This window comes from Dipodomys merriami, unplaced genomic scaffold, assembly GCF_024711535.1.
Source record: "Dipodomys merriami isolate MVZ:Mamm:240054 unplaced genomic scaffold, mDipMer1.0.p SCAF_9, whole genome shotgun sequence".
Taxonomy (NCBI): domain Eukaryota; kingdom Metazoa; phylum Chordata; class Mammalia; order Rodentia; family Heteromyidae; genus Dipodomys; species Dipodomys merriami.
The window spans coordinates 41,850,579-41,864,849 of NW_027206512.1; positions in this window are offsets into that span (position 1 = coordinate 41,850,579).

The following is a 14,271-nucleotide window of genomic DNA, read 5'->3' on the forward strand; positions in this document are numbered from 1 at the left end:
TTTGCAGAATACATCTAAAATTAAATTTGCATTTCAAACCCCAATATCAAAGAACATTATTAATATTGTTTACAGTATTAATTATGCAAAGTCAGTAGAGGATGGCAGACTCACCAATAAACTGACAATTTAGAGAGAAACTACTCACTCTGAAAGATCTAAGTGGTATCTTTGAAGTAATGCTTCAAATACAGGGATGGTATTTGAGGATCTAGACATTTCTAAAATCTTATACTTTACTAAAATAATGTTCAATATTAAACCACTGCTTTATATCTTATCACAACATAGTACAAAGCATCATCTCTATGGAATTATATGGAGAAAAAAATCTAACAATGTCCAAGACAAGTTTCTTTGCATACAAATAACCTCTTGGAAAACAGAAAGTCTGCAAGGGAGAAAGGATAAACAAAACAAGACTTAACTGAGCTAAGAATACAAAAATATAGAATGACAAAGCATAACAGCACTTGTACAATTCCTCTTTTCACAAATTCTGAGAGAGCAGGCTCATCTCCTGTTACATCAACTGGCTGATACTACATCTCTTAAGTGCTACAACACTCAAAGCCTTACAACAATCACAGGCCCTGACTTCACGGAGGCTGCAGTTACAGTAGAAGACATAAAAATGAACATATATTGTTCTATGATGTATTCTATAAGTGGTTTAAAGATTTAATAACCTTTGCAATAGAAATGATGGAGTACATCATAGAAAGACATAAAATGAATGAATTCATCAAATTTGTAGGTTTAGAATCACATTTTAATGTCTGTCTCTCCTAAGATTGTTATGCCAATAAATGGAAGAATATACATTGCTAATGCCGTTTAGCTGGCTGCTTCCTTTAAGCAGTCTTGGGAATTCTTTATCACACTGACGTTCTGCTCATCTACAGTAAAGGCCAACACCTGTTTGAGAGGGAGGGGATTGATTCCCTGTTTATACTACATACTATTCTGATGATGTTGAATAGATAAATTTCGGATCCCAAAAGATGTATTGAGTGAATTTAATTCAACGATTAATTTTCCTGTGACAATACCCCCCTCCAATACTCCCCCAAAAGTTGCTCTACCCTGATAGTTTTGTGGAAGGCCTTCTGGGAGAAAACATCTTGGACTTGAATCATTTAATATGAGGTCACTGAATTTCCCTTAGGTTTCTTGGTACAGCGACTCTCAAGCTTCCAAACAGTCAGATTTACCCTTCTGCAGACAAGGTCCACACACTGTACTTCAGGAAATCAAGTATTTGATTATCCTCGCAAGATCATTTGGTCTTTATATACAGAATGGTGTTCAGTGCTGAAATTCTTGTGGTTACTTCCTCCATTCCCCTACATACCAAGGCATCAGTCAGGATTCTTATTTGCAAACAAGAGATATAAAATCTGTTTTAAGAAGAAAAGAGGGCTGAGGATATAGCTCAGTGGTAGAGTATTTGTCTAGTATGAGCAGATTCCTGAGTTTGATTCCTGTTAACTGAAAAATAAATAATTGCCAGAAGCTAGTGGCTCGCGCCTGTAATCCTAACTACTCAGGAGACTGAGATCTGAGGATTGCAATTCGATTCAAAGCCAGTCCGGGCAGCAAAGTCTTGAGACTCTTAACTCCAACTAACCACCAGAAAACCAGAAGTTGCACAGTGGCTCAAAGTGGTAGAGTTCTAGCCTTGGACACAAAAGCTCATGGACAGCACCGAGGTCATCAATTCAAGCCCCATGCCAAAAAAAAAAAAAAAAAAAAAGCTTATTACCTGTTCTTTGTTATCCATTGGCCATCTTCAGGCTAAAATGAAGAGTCAGTGCTTTTTAGCAAAAGCAGCCTCTAAGTCTTGGTTACAGTGCTGACACTATCAATCCGTGGACCACACTTTTAGGAGCAAGAATGTATAACAGGCATGGAGAGAGGGATGAAAGTGATTTTTTCCCCTCAATTGTTAGAAAACAAACATGTCCAAACCTAGGCCAGACCACTCTAATTCGAGTTGTTTCAAGACACATATGTTAGTGGTGGGGTTTTGTCACAACATGTCATCTCCTTTGCCATTCTCAGCTAGGTGACGGTGAAGTGGCTTTGTTTGGCTGTTATTATGCAGGAAAAATAATAGGTGCTTTCTTTTTTAAGTCTTAAGAAGAAGTAATCTCAACAAGATGAGTAAAAGCACTTTTACAGATGTGGGAAAATCTGAAGATCCAGATAAGGTGGGTATTAGAAGTGAATGGAAATAATGGTAACTTACATTTATTTAAAAGCCAACCATGGATCTTGTGGCAGAATTATCCAATAGGTGTGTTCAAATACTAGTTCCTGAGCCAGGTGCTGGTGGCTCACAGCTGTAATCCTAGCTATTCAGGAGGCTGAACTCTGAGGATTGAGGTTCAAAGCCAGTCTGGCAGGTAAGTCTTCCAGACTGTTATCTCTAACTACCAGAAAACTGGAAGTGGAGCTGTGGTTCAAATAGTAAAACATTAGCTTTGAACAAAAATGCTCAGGGACAGCACCCAGGCCCTGAGTTCAAAACCCATGAGTGCCAACAGAACAATGACAAAAATACTAGCTCCTGGACCTACTACAGGGTAAAATGATTTCCAACCTCTGAAAAAGGGATCTGCACATGTAATAGGTAAACATTTATTCAAATTACCCAGGACCTTGGGCATTCTAGGCTGTTCCTCTGCCACTGAGATATCACCCTAAATCTTAAATTCTGTGTGTGTGTGTGTGTGTGTGTGTGTGTGTGTGTGTGTACACTGGGGTTTGAACTCAGGGTCTGGGTGCTGTCCCTTAGCTTTTTCACTCAACTCTGTTCTGTCACTTGAGCCACAGTTTACTTCCTTCTTATTTTTCGTATTTAGCGATCAATGTCTTACAGAGTTTCCTGGAAGGGATGACTTCAAATGGCAACCCTCAGATCTCAGCCTCCTGAGTAGTTAGGATTATAGGCATAAACCACCAGAACTTCCACTCAGAGCAATTCATATGCACATTAAAATGAAAGGATCATAGATGAGAGCTTTTGAAGTCTCTTGGAAGGCTTTGTGTCATCTGATAAGCTCATCAGGCATGGAATTAATAACCGTGTGATAACTCCAATTTTGACCTTGCCCTTAAATATTCTGTGGTTTGACTTTGGTGTCTTATCTAAATCTTACAGGAATGTTTGAATTCCTACAAATACTCTTTGAATCCACTGATAATCTGGTCCTATTCTTGAGGCTTTTTATTGATATTAAGTAAATATTCTTGGTATATATGTGATATAACCAGTCAGTGTTTTTTCCACAGTTGGTACACACACATTGGAGTCCTGAGTACTGCCACCTTGGCTGTATTAGAAATAGAGAGGCCAAGCAGCTGAAGTAAATTTTCAACTAAAACTAGAGTTACTAAGTGAGAACTTCGTCCAATCCCCAATCCTGAACTAAGTGCCTCCCTGGAAAAGTAAGGGCATAAATTCAGGCTATCACCAGGATGAATTCCATTCTTGACTGAGTGTCTACTGTGGAGTGAAAACAATGGCTATTTGGGATCTTTTTGCAGCCTGCCTTACACTGTAACTCTCCCGGGCACTCGCACCACTGAGCTACCATTCTATTAGATAATTGTGTGCTGTCTTAAAGGCATTTTCTCTGGAGCCTTTATGAAGGAGCAGTAGAAGTTTACCAAAACCAAAAAGAAAATACTTTTCTTCACATTGTTAGGTAGACTTTCATGCTTCTCGTTCATTCTTTAGAAAATGAAAAAGCGAATGCCATGTAATCACAATTTCTTGGGACTTGGAGAACCCACTAAAGAGGCCCACTGAGGCCCTGTGTGTTTCTGAATAGAAACACTGTAGGCTGGTTTGGGATTGGCTCTGCGCTGGGGCATTCCCCACACGAGCATGCTCCAATCCGACTTTTCAAAAGTTTCTTTTGTGCCCAAAACACCCAGACATTGATTTCAACCATGCATATGATTCTGGGTGAATGCAGATGGCAAGGGTTTTCTTCTGCCTTTTTTAAAAATTCCTTTGAATGTAACTAAAGCTTATATTAATTATACCCATACTCCAGTCTTGACAATGATTAGAATTGCAGTTTTTGTATGTGTGTAAAAGAAAACGCTTTAGAGTTGTATTGTCAGCCATGAGGCTTTCCTTGCTTGTTCTAGGTTTGGAGAAAAAATACCTGCCAAATGTCACACCGGTTTCATTAGAAAAGTGGCTGAGAGGAATATTTCAGGTAGCGTTGATACTTACGACTAAGCCGTACCCCTCTCTTCCTATGTCCCTGATGCAGCCTCTTTCTTCCAAACTATCTCTGAAGTGTGTGTGCTTGAGTGTAGAGGCTCCAAGAACCTCACTGATTCCAGGGAGAATGCCATGGAAACCAAACAAGTTTGTGTTGTATTCAACAGCCAGCACCTTCACTACTTCTTATGCATAGCATAGTACTGTCCCAGGGAAGCTCACACAGGGCCAGGCATGAAGTGATCACACGGTGGCAAGAGTCTCTGTTTCTTTGTAATAGCAGCTCACCCACCAAAAGGGAGATCAGACCTTTCACAAGTCAAGGCCATGAAGGGAAGAGGTGGGGGAATGAAGAGGGACAGTCCCAGTGAGCCAGGGTAAACAAATCTCCCAAGGCCTGGGATGAGAAGCTAATCTCCCAACCTCACTGCATGGAGCAGGAATGATGTGAGCCACTCAGGACTCGGTGTGTTCTCCCCCACCTCGGAAGGAGAAACTCATAGGACTTGACAGTTTGTTGTGTAGGGCTCACTGTGGCATATGAATGCAGTGATTCTCAATATATCTTTTTGTGATATTCATTAGGCCTCAATATCCAAAACCCCCTTTTGAGAAGTTCTACGTCGAAATGTGGACCTGGATCACCAGACAGGACCAAGAACCTTGTCTTGGAAAGATAAAGCCAAGTATATGAACCTCCTTTACCAAATGGAGTAAAATCTGTTTGGACGTGGATGTGCTACATGAGATTCTACCATTGCACAGAATCTTACCCATTATTTCGAGAGCAAGAGTCAAGTAACCAGATCACTGGGGCTTGAATTCAGTCTCCTGACATTTGTTTATGGCTGGTGCCTCTGAGCCCAGCATTTTGTTGGTTAATTGGAGATGGAATCTCTTGGACTTTTCTGCCCTACAAACTGATATCTTCTAGGTCATAGTCTTTTAGGTCATACAGATCAACAGGCACCAGCCACTGGCATCTGACTAAATAACTGTATTTTGACTGTGTAAGATCTATTAGGATTTTGTGGGGGAAGAAAGACAAACTCATAGCTGAGGTTCTTAACAAAGACTCAATACTCAAAGTTATACATAAGGAATATTTTATTGCACCCCTCATACATATAATGCTGAGGAAGAAGTGTAGGAATATATATTAAAAAAAGAGGTGTAGGAAGGGAAAGAAAGTTCTGTCAAAGGTTAATTCTGATCACCTGTGAATTCTACCCTGCTAGCCAGCAATGTTAGAGAAGTCTGTGGAATCCAGTGGTAGTCTGTGACTCCTAAGCAAAGGTATTAGTGTAGGGTTAAGAGCATGCTCTCTAGGGCCCATTTACTGAGGCTTAAATTCCAGTTCTGCATGATTCTAACCCTGCGACTGTTTAGAGGGATGAGGAAGATGGGAGGATAGAAAGTGAATGATTTTGAAATACATTTCAATTAACTGAATACGGAAAATAAAATAATAAAAAATAAATTCCAGTTCTGTAATTTTCTAATGTGACACTTTTCATTTCCACTCTTTCACAAGAGTGAGAGAAAATGAAATATGACTTTATATAAAGTACTTCAGGTCAAGTAAATACAAGTTAGAGTGATTAAAAATGATCCTTCAGCCATACATGAATTCTATTACATCTGTGTTCTAACTCTTGGAAAATGCTTAATCTTCATAGACTCTATCAATGACTGTGAGGCAACCTACTAATTAGAATCTATAACTCTCCAACCACATTAGACAAATGGAAATTTACAGTGTAAAGATTAAGACCTTGTCCCTATATTTGACATTCCAAAATGTCTGGAGGAAAATTACAACTGTTTTAGTGAATTTGACATATTAGGAAATCAATGTCTATTGTTCATGAAAATATAATTAGTACCAACTGAAGAAAAATAATGTATAGACTATTATTACCTGATATTAGAAAAGCATGTTGTATTTTTCCTGTGAATTGACATGTCTTGACCACCAGGGGGCAGCCAACTCATGGAAACCAAGGACTGACAATACTAAAAATCTAAATTAAAACAAAAAACAAAAAATTTAACATTAGTTTCATGTGCTCTACCTGACTTATGAAATGGTAGCCCCTCTGTACAACATCTTAATACTACCAATAAAATGATAATGTGTTTCAATTTAAAAGAAACTTAAAAGAAACTAGAGCTAAAAATCACATAGCATGATTTTTCCTGCTCTTTGGCATATGGACAATCAAGACAGAAGAAAAGAAAAGGCAGCCTCATCTATAATTCAGACTTAAGAGCTATCCAGATAAATGAGGTACCCAGGGGTACTCTATAAAGTGAATCGAACCAGGACTGAATTCACTGAACAGAACAGGATGAAATACAAGAGTATTAATAATAGGTAGTAAGAGTATGAAAGTTTCCAGTGCATAGTACAGAGACAGTCAAAGGTATTTTATATCTGCCTCCTCTAAAGAGTGGCACAGAGCTTTTTTTTTGGGGGGGGGGTCCGGTCGTGGGGCCTGAACTCTGGGCCTGGACGCTGTCCCTCAGCTCTTCAGCTCTACCACTTGAGCCACAGCACCACTTCCGGCTTTTTTTCTTTTTGCTTATGTGGTGCTGAGGAATCGAACCCAGGGCCTCAGGCCTGCAAGGCAAGCGCTCTACCACTGAGCCAACTTCCCAGCCCAACACAGAGCTTCTTAATCAGGAAATACACTTCAAAATTCAGGATTACTGTTCCATACTTTGGCAACTCTGTGTCTACCTTTACCCTGTGGTAAGAATGTGGAAAACATACTTAGTAATAGTTGAACTTCAACATTCTGTAATTTATTTAAATGTATTTTTATTGTTATTGTAAAGGTGATGTACAGAAAGGTTAGTTACATAAATCAAGTAGTGTGTACATTTCTTTTTGAAAAGTGTCATCCCCTTCCCTTGTTCTCTCCCGATTTTTCCCTCCTGTCCCTACCCATAAGGTGCAGAATTCATTTTCAACATTGTATCTCATGAGTATCTGTGCTGCATTTGTTCGTCCTTACCCCTCCATTTCTGTTCCCCTCTTACCCTCTCCAAAACAGATAAACTTACAAACAAGACAAAAGGTAAAGAAAATGAAAACAGCAACAAAGAAAAAATATTTCTTGTTTCCATTTCTTGGAGTCCATTAAGATGAATATTATTTTATGTGATCATATGCACATAGCTATTGAGTCTTCGTGATCCTCTCCTAAGACTATTCTCCTTTAGTATCACTGTGTGAATGTCTAGAGACCTGTATAATTGATCACATTCTAGTGTATTTATGTTTTTGGCATTTTATAGGCACATTCTGGTGCTGTACTCTGGTTTCTCTTAATATTGTTCTATAATTTATAATAAGCAAGGAGCCAGTTGTGTTTAGTGGGTCAGTGACCTTGATGTTAAAAGATCAGGTAGGTTGTCACCGAGTCGCTTTTCCATCATACCTCCTGACTCCCTGTCCCCAGATCTGTGTGGTAGTCTCTGCCTGGTTCTCACAGCGATGATCTCCTCCTCCCCTGCCTGTCCCTGCCTCCCCTAGACCTCTGGAGATCTGACTCCATCCCGCTGGAGCAGAACAGGAATGTGAGCACAACCTTCACCCCTCAAGCAACCCACTCTTAGTCCAGTTCAAGGCAATTTGTGATGGGTAGAGTCCTGTTTACCAACTGGGTGTCATTGAGTAAATAAACATTACCAAGCCTCGGTTTATTTTTCTGCAAAAGGAGAGATTTCTGGTACAAACCTCAGTAGATGGTAGTGAGGATTACATGCTAAAAATACTGGCACGGTGCCTGGTAAATAAATCCTAACAAATTTCAGCTTATCTTCAGAGCTGTGAAGTCTCTAGCTGCTGCCCAGATGGGACTGTGATTGTTATATTCTCTGTTCCATCACCCTGCACCCATCCTTTCCCCATCCAAGTCCGAGCTGCAGCAAGCTAGATGAGTTGGCTACATTATTCTGATGATAATAAGGGGCCCTCCCTGTCCAGAATGCCCAACATGTGACCCGCCATGTTTCTCCTCCAGCACAAAACATGCCAGTCAGCAAGTAGTCATGGAGTGAGACCTCCTGTCAGTACAGGAAGTGGACACTGTGTGGACTGAGCCTCCTAGAGTCATGGCAGATGCGTGCTTGAACTTCTCTCCTTGGCCTTTGGAGAACTTTCATAATGGGAACAGGAGGAAGGGCAGAGGGGAGGCAGGTGCAGACCTGGTGGGGAGCATGACCCTTGCGGGTCTCTTTTTTAGATGAGTCCCTCTGTTCCCCTTTGGGTCCCTCTGAGTGATCCAAGAGAGCTGCTGTGTGCCCAGACTTCCACAACCATTTTCATTTGTTTTCATCCTTATCAGGACCAGGTGTTTCTCTGGGTTTTGATGTTTTCACCAATAGAGAAGTTTACTCACTTGGCTCCATATAACTCTGCTTTTTAAACAAGACACACAATCTTATACATTATAAACATAAAAAACATATTTTTCCCCAAAGGAATATATTTGAAACTATCTCCAAATGACATGTACCTACCTAGGACAAGAAATAAGCTCTTCTGGGAAAACAGATTGAAGAACTAATAGTAGACTTTTATTTTGTACAAAAACATAATTTACCCAGTGCTTCAGCAAAGCATGATGGTCAGAACCTAGATATCTTTGTTTTATCTACTTTAGAAATGGTTCTGGATGTTGGAGTCTCACATAGGAATAAGGACATGAACTTCAAAGGAACATACAAGGCAGTTTACTTCTGCAGAAAAGTGTGCTCATCAGCCAAACATCTGGAAAGCAAGCACACAGAGCAGGCTGACTGCTCCCATTTTATATCTCTATCTCTATCTCTCTCTCTTTCTCTCTCTCTATATGAGATAGATGGATAGATATAGATAGATAGATAGATAGATAGATAGATAGATAGATAGATAGATAGATAGATAGATAGATAGTCGTGGGGTTTGAATTCAGGGCCTGGGCACAGTCCCTGAGCTTTTTCACTCAAGGCTAGTGCTCTACCACTTTGAGCCACAGTGCCATTTCTGGTTTTCTGGTGGTTTTTTGGCGGTAAGAGTCTCATGTACATTCCTGCCCAGGCTGGCTTCAAACTGTGTTGCTCAGATCTCAACCTCCTGAGTAGCTAGGATTATAGGCATGAGCCACCAGTGCCTGGCTCAGAAGTTTTATAGTTTTAAATGGATATGGAGAGGGAACAAATCCAGATTTTTGTGTGTATGTATGCATGTGCATGTATATGCACATGTGTAAATATTGGTACTGGGGCATGAGCTCAGGGCTTTGCACCTTTGCTTAGCTTTTCCACTCAAAGCTGGTACTCTACCACTTGAACCATACCTCTGTTTTGGGCTTTGGATGGTTAGTTGGAGTCCTTTGGGTTTGTTTTAGCTGGCTTTGAAACTAGATTCTCAGATATTAGCCTCCTGAGTAGCTAAAATTCAAGGTGTGAGTCATTAGTGCCTGGCAACAAATACAGTTATAAAGTGGTCCGATAGGAGTCCTGCCTTAAAACTTTAAAAAAAATCTGTTGTTGCTAAAAACGTTTATTTTACAGGGCTGGGAAGGTGGCTCAGGGTAGAGCACTTGCCTTGCATGCATGAGGCCCTGGGTTTGATTCCTCAGTACCACCTAAGCAGAAAAAGCCAGAAGTGGTGCTGTGGCTCAAGTGGTAGAGTGCTAGCCTTGAGCTGAAGAGCTGAGGGATAGTGCCCAGGCCCAGAATTCAGGCCCCACAACCAACAACAGCAACAACAAAAAGTTTATTTTACATAAGTGCTGACATTAACTAGTCATTCTGATGTGCATGTTCACATCAACTAGTTGTTGCCATTAACTAGTCATCAAAAGTCCCATGATTTTGTCATAAGTACTGGTGTTCTTTTTCATGTAAGTTTAGTCCTTTTGACTTAGATGCTGATGTTGCTCTGACATTTGTGTTCATATTAACTACTCATCATTTCTCAAGTAGCCCTCTCTTTAGCCAGTTCCTTAACTAGTCTTTCCCTTTAACTAGTTTTCTCAACTAGTCCTCTCATTTAAAGTCTTGGGTTAACTAGTCCTTTCTCTTAGACACTGCTGTCAACCAGTCATTTTGATATAAGTACTGATGTTAGTCTTTTTTATGTGCTGATAACTTGCCCTTTTGTCCTTGTTAACTAGTTGCTCTAACATTTGTATTTACATTAGTCATCTTCCCTTAATTGGTTCACTTTACTAGTCATATTTACATAACTTGTCATCAACCATTACTAGTCTTCTTGACTAGTCCTGGGGCTTAACCAATTGCCTTAACTAGTCATCAGTCATAACTAATCAATTCTTAACTAGTCACAGAAAGTAGTTACATGCTACATGTAGTAACCTTGAGGTCTCTTAACTAGTCCTCAGACTTATTCTCTTAACTGGTTCTGTGTGTGTGTGTGTGTGTGTGTGTGTGTGTGTGTGTGTGTGTGTATCGTGGGACTTGAACTCTGGGCCTGAGTACTGTCCTTCAGCTCTTCAGCTCAAGGTGAGCACTCTTGAGCTACAGCGCCACTTCCAGTTTCTGGTGGTTTATTGGAGATAAGAGTTTCATGGACTTTCCTGCCCAGGCTGGCTTTGAACCGCGATCCTCAGATCTCAGCCTCCTAAGTAGATAGGATTACAGGTGTGAGTCACCGGCGCCCGGCTTACCTGGTTCTTTTTAATTAGTCATCTTAATTAGTCACCTCTCCTCAAGTAGTCACTTAACTAAATGTCTTATCTAGACATCTTAGCGCAGGATGTTGGGGAATTAGGAATAAAGAACTCAACAAGGCAAAGTTTATTTCTGCAGAAGGGTGTGCCATGAGCCAAAAATCTGGCCAGCAAACACACAACCCTAACCCAACAGGCCCTGCTTTGCTCAGATTGGCTGAACTCAGGTTCACAATCTGCAGAAGGATGTGGTTTTATTAACAGGAGGCAACTGAAATTCAAGGAGCTTCTAACAGGATGTCTTAAAGTGCTCCTTAGTAAAAGAAATTTCTAGCCTATAACACTTAAACACAGGGGGGGTCCTCAGTCACAGAGTGAGCATCTTTAACCATGACCAGGAGCATTAAGAACATCCAGCAGTAAGGACCAAGGGAAGTAGCCCTACTAAGCTTAATTTTATTTCTCTAGCGTCTATTTTCAACCTTGTTATAGGACCACTGAGTATTGTCAGTTGACCATCCCACGTCCCTCTACTCATAGCAGGGTGGATAATCCACCCACTGGTTCTTTAAACTTGTGACACACACATAGAATCTAATCTTGAAAAAGTATTTTTTTTTTTTTGTTGTTGGTCGTGGGGCTTGAACTCTGGGCCTGGGCACTGTCCCTTAGCTCTTCAGCTCAAGGCGAGCGCTCTACCACTTGAGCTACAGCGCCACTTCCGCTTTTCTGGTGGTTTATTGGAGATAGGAGTCTCACGGTCTTTCCTGCCCGGGCTGGCTTTGAACCGCGATCCTCAGATCTCAGCCTCCTCAGTAGCTAGGATTACAGGTGTGAGCCACCAGCGCCCGGCTTGAAAAAGTATTTTAAGTCCCTCTGTCTCTCCCTATCATCATGGGAAACAGTAATACAGGCACTGAATTAGACAGTTAACTGGACACTGAATAAGGAAGGACATCTTGGGGATGCGTATGGTCATAAAACAGCTCCCTTGGTGGAAGAGAAATATCAACAGCCAACAACAGCCACATCAGTCTGTTCAAACTCATTTGACATTTCTAGGGCCCAGACTACTGCCTTCCCTCAGAGGCTTGCTGGATTTTCCCCAGTGAAGCAAGTCCATGCCTTTTCTGTAGTAGACATTTCAGTGAGCAGCACTTGGTAAGGTCCTTCCTGGGTTGGAGTTTCTTTTCCTTCCAAGTCTTGATTTGGACATAATCTACAGGCTTGTACTGCTGGTACACAGGGAAGCTGAGGTGTGGACTCTGGGCCAGCAGTCCTTGTTGCCTTGAGGGGTGAGACACTAAACACATGACTTCAGAGGAACTAATGTTTGGTGTTAAATGAGGGGAGACCATTAATTTGAATGCTTTGAAAGGGCCTTAAATCTGGGTTTTTCCCTCCTTCAGGTTGTCTCCTCTCCTCAAGGCTGTTTATTAACCTTTTTGCAGGTAAAACAGTCCTCTGCCACCTGCTTTGCTATTAAGTCTTTTTCAGTTCAAATTTTGTTTTACTGTTCTATATGTTTAATAACTTTTCAGTGTACAGATCATCCACATAAAATAGTTCTGATTGGACAAGGGATGCCTGAACAATTATAGGAAATAGGAAAAAATGGATAAAAAAATTTCCTGCCAATTTAAGCCTAATACACTGGGAGTGAGATAAATCTTTAAGATTTCACAATTTCTTTAATTCTGAGTTACTTCAAGGCAGAAACATTTCATTAACAGTCAAATTCTCCCAAAACATCACCAAAAACCCCAGTAAATTCAGTAAAGCTTGTTTATCACACCTAATGCAGTGTATAATACCAACTTGACAGAGTCTCCTACCTCCCGGAAAGCCAGAGGAGAACACATACAGTGCTTAAGGACCTGGGCTGTTAGTTGACTTTACTATGTCCTTTAAGATACTGAGCTGATTGAAATAGGGTAGAATTTATGAACCCCAAGATAGGGACACAACTGGTTTTTTTCTTGCTTGCTATTGTTTTTTTAACATATTTAAAATGTACTATGTGATTTTTTTTGTTTCTTTTGTATGTTCTTCCCCTACAGTATAACGCCTGTTTTCACTCTATTTGATGTTGGTGCCCTGCATCTTGTATATACATTTTTCTAATTTGGGGAGAGGAAGGGAAATAAGGATACAGGTTGACCCATTGTAACAATGAGATGTACAAGACACTGTTGAAAACGAACTTTACAACTGGGGGTGGGGGTGGGCAGTCCATATTTTTTTAAAAGACATGTATCACATCGAATGCAAAATTACAGTGGAGAAATGGAGATGTGGCTAAAGTGGTAGAGCACTAGTCTTGAGAATAAACACTAAGGGATAGTGCCCAGATTCTGACAATCAAATATTTATGTTTCTCTACCATGTGAAGCATATCAAATATATCATACCATATATATTTATAGTGTTTCAGTTGTAAAGAACTTGCCCAGCCCTTTCTTTCCTTTTGCCTCCATCCCTCCTTCCATCTCTATCTTCCTGCATATTTCCTTCTCTTTTTCCTTCCCTCCTTTCCTCCCTCCCTCTCTTCCTCCTTCCTTCCTTCCTTCTCTTTCTTTCATTCTTTCTTTCTTCCTTTGCTGGTCCTGAATTCTTTCTCCCTTCCTTTCTTTCTTTTTTCTCTCTCTCATTCTTTTTCTCTTCCTTTCTCTTCTTTCTTTGTCTTTTTCTTTCCTTTTCTTTCTTGTCTTGGGGTTTGAACTCAGAGCTTGAGCTTCCTTTTGCTCAAGGCTAGCTATACCACTTGACAGCTCCACTTCTGACATTTTGGTAGTTTATTGGAGGCAAGAATCTCATGGGCCAATCTCATGCCTGCAATTCTAGCTACTCAGGAAGCTGAGATCTGAGAATCATGGTTCACAGCCAGCCCAGGCAGGAAAGTCTATGAGATTATTATTTCCAATTAATCAGAAAACCAGAAGTAGGGCTGTGGCTTAAAGTGGATTGCCAGCCTTGAACCAAAAGAGCTCAAGGATAGTGCCCAGATCCTGAGTTCAACCCTATAACCAATAACAACAACAACAACAACAAAAATAGTCTGATCAGGCTGGCTTCAAACTACAGTTCTCATATATCAACCTCCTGAGTAACTAGGATTACAAGCATGAGCCACCAACACTTCTCTCTCTCTCTCTCTCTCTCTCTCTCTCTCTCTCTCTCTCTCTCTCTCTCTCTCTCTCTCTCTCTCTCTCCTTCCTTAATCTCTCTCTCTCTTTCTTTTGTAAAATTCTTTGCAAACAATTTATAGGATCTTTTTGTATGTGTGTGCTTGATATGCAGCTCTGGCCTGGCTTTTGGTGTCTCAGTTGCTCTGTCTTGGGC